The sequence below is a fragment of the Saccopteryx leptura genome, chromosome 5 (assembly GCF_036850995.1).
Source record: "Saccopteryx leptura isolate mSacLep1 chromosome 5, mSacLep1_pri_phased_curated, whole genome shotgun sequence".
Lineage (NCBI taxonomy): Eukaryota > Metazoa > Chordata > Mammalia > Chiroptera > Emballonuridae > Saccopteryx > Saccopteryx leptura.
This window is the reverse complement of record NC_089507.1, coordinates 85,082,079-85,085,097: the sequence shown is the minus strand read 5'-3', so window position 1 is coordinate 85,085,097 and position 3,019 is coordinate 85,082,079.

Below are 3,019 nucleotides of genomic sequence, written 5' to 3'. Positions count from 1 at the left end.
TAATTTGAGTGTTATCTCTCGCATTAGTAAATTATACGTAATATAATGTCACATTGTTTTGAACTAAAATTATTTCTGCTTTGAGGAATTTTGTATTATTCTTTGGTATAAATACCTAAGACTTCAGAAGCTCAGATTGAAAATGATTTTTCTTGAGTAGCATTTAACATTGTATTAGTAGGGATAAATTTAGAAAGTGTGTCAGACTGAATTATGCCACAGAGATTTTCTTTAAAAAATGGTGGTTAGAAAAAGTGGAATATTTTAAAAAATAAACCTCATTTTCTTTTTTTTACAGAGACAGAGAGAGAGAGAGTCAGAGAGAGGGATAGAAAGGGACAGACAGACAGGAATGGAGAGAGATGAGAAGCATCAATCATTAGTTTTTCGTTGCGGCACCTTAGTCGTTCATTGATTGCTTTCTCATATGTGCCTTGATCATGGGGCTACAGCAGACTGAATAACCCCTTGCTCAAGCCAGTGACTTGGGTCCAAGGTGGTGAGCTTTGCTCAAACCAGATGAGCCCATGCTCAAGCTGGTGACCTCGGGGTCTCGAACCTGGGTCTTCTGCATCCCAGTCTGATGCTCTATCCACTGCACCACTGCCTGGTCAGGCATACCTCATTTTCTTATAAACTGAAAGACCAAGAGATTCAGCAACTAACTCTCCAAAATTCACATCTAGCAGGTAAGGGCAATAATCATGACACAGCACTTCTAAAGAAGAATGAGAAATACTCAAATTGATATTTGACGAGATTAAAAGGAGATATTTCTTAAACTAATTGGAAAACTTGTTATGATTGTTAATTCAGATTTTTCAATTTGACTCTAGACATTTTAGATCATAATGGCTGATGGGCTTTACCTTACATTCACCGAGATGACTTCTTATACTGCTTATAGTCATATCATATTTCGCATTCTCTGTCTCCTAGGGCACAACCTAGTTCTCACCCTTAACTTTCTCCTCAAACCTCCAAAACTCTTTCACGTCTCCATTCTTATAGATGAGCTTGCTTCCTGTTTCATTAAGGAAAAAAAAGCAAAAAGCAAGGAACTAACATAAACTGGCACAACCACTTATACAAGGCTATCTGCATCTACTTTCTTGATATTATAGATAAACAATTTGTTACTAAAGAAAAACATTTCTAATACCTCCATTTGCCTACTAGATCTTATCTTCTCTCATCTCTTCAATAACATTGCTCAGCAATGCTTCCCTCCTGTCCTTTGTAATTAAATTGTTCTTTTCTACTTGAATATTTTCTTAGATTAGAGATATTCTTTAAATATTTTTTTGAAAAGAAAAGACAGGAAAGAAAGATAAAGTCACTTCTTTTGACCTTACATGTTTCTTAATTATCATCCCTTTCTCACCTCTTCTTTAGAGCTTAGGTTTTGGAAGTAAATTTTTTATACTGGTTCTTTCCAATTTCTCTTTTATTTTTTCCTGAATTCAATAAGATCAGGGTTTCCATTCCAGAAGTATACCTAACACTCTTGTGAAGACTATAATTCACCTCTGTGTTGATAAATCTAGTGATCAATTTCCAGACCTCTGTTAGTGTGACCTCCAAGCATTTGACATCTTTGATCACTCCCATCTCTTCGAAATGTGTTCATTACTTGGCTTCAAGGATACTCACTTTTTTGTCTTTTTTCACTAGCTCACTGGCCACTCTTTCTCAGACCCTTTGATGATTTCTACTCATCTCTCTGACCTTTAAATGTTGAAGAGCCCCAGTATATAGACAATGACCTTGTCTTTTCTATTTACACTCACTCTCTAAGAAACACCAGCTAGGCTGGTGATTTACAAATTTATACTTCCAGCCCAAATTATCTTTCCTGAACTTTATATTTATTTATCTATTGTCTACTTGACATTGCTACCTGGATGTATAACAGATGATTTATTATTAACATGTCTCAAAAAAGCTAGTAAAGGCATCTCCATTTTTTTAGTTCTTCAGATAAAAAAATATGATTCTTTCTTGATCCCACTTCTGATTCTTCCATAAAGCCTTTTGTCTCTGCCTTTAAATTTTTGCAGAATCTTATCATTCCTTATTACCAATATAATTCCAGTCTACTCTTTTCCAACATTTTTTTACCCCGGAGTGCTGGGATATCTTCTACATTGTCTCTCTTTTTCTATCTTTGTCCTTCATACAGACTATTCTCAATTCAGATACTTGAATAATCTATTTAAACATGTCAGTTCTTAAAATTTCTCTGTTCAAAACATTCCTATGGCTTCTTCTAGGCTCATTTGGAATAAAATCAAGGTCATGATATATGTCTCCTGTGCTGAAAATTTTATGTCTCACCTCATCTTTCCCTCAATCACTCCCTTCCAGTCACACTCGGGAGATGTTCCTCTGATAGGCCAAGCATGCTTCTCTCTCAGGGTTTTTGTACTTGATGTCTCTTCTGCCTTGAACATTCTTTCCCCCACTATTTGTAAGACTGGTTCACTCATTATGGTCACGTTTTTGCTCAAATGTCATCTTTTTTAAGGTCTTTTCATGCTGGTTATTAAAAACTGCAAACATCTCATTCCTGGCTTTATAGTTTTCTGTAGCACTTTTCACCATCTGACATGGTAGCTATTTTACTTAACTGCTTACTGTCTATCTTTCCTCAGAGAGTGTAAACACTGTCATGGCTGAAGTTTTGATTTCTTAACTCCAGCACATAGAGCATTGTCTTGTAGTTAACAGGCCCATAGTAAACATCTGAATATGTGAATGTATGATTAAAATCAGATGGGCATCTAAAGGAAACTTATGCAATTTTTAGGAGGTAGGAAGTAAGTGTGATTTATTACATTAAGTTTCTGTCATTTAACATAAGATTGCTATCTTACAAAAAAGTAAAGAGTGCTCTTTGTGCTAATTAATGGACCTATTATAACTAGAGTGGCAATATAAGGAATTAAATGAAATTACATAGTCAAACCCTGATTTCACTTTTTATTGTTAATTTACAGCTATTTTTCCCCCAAAATAG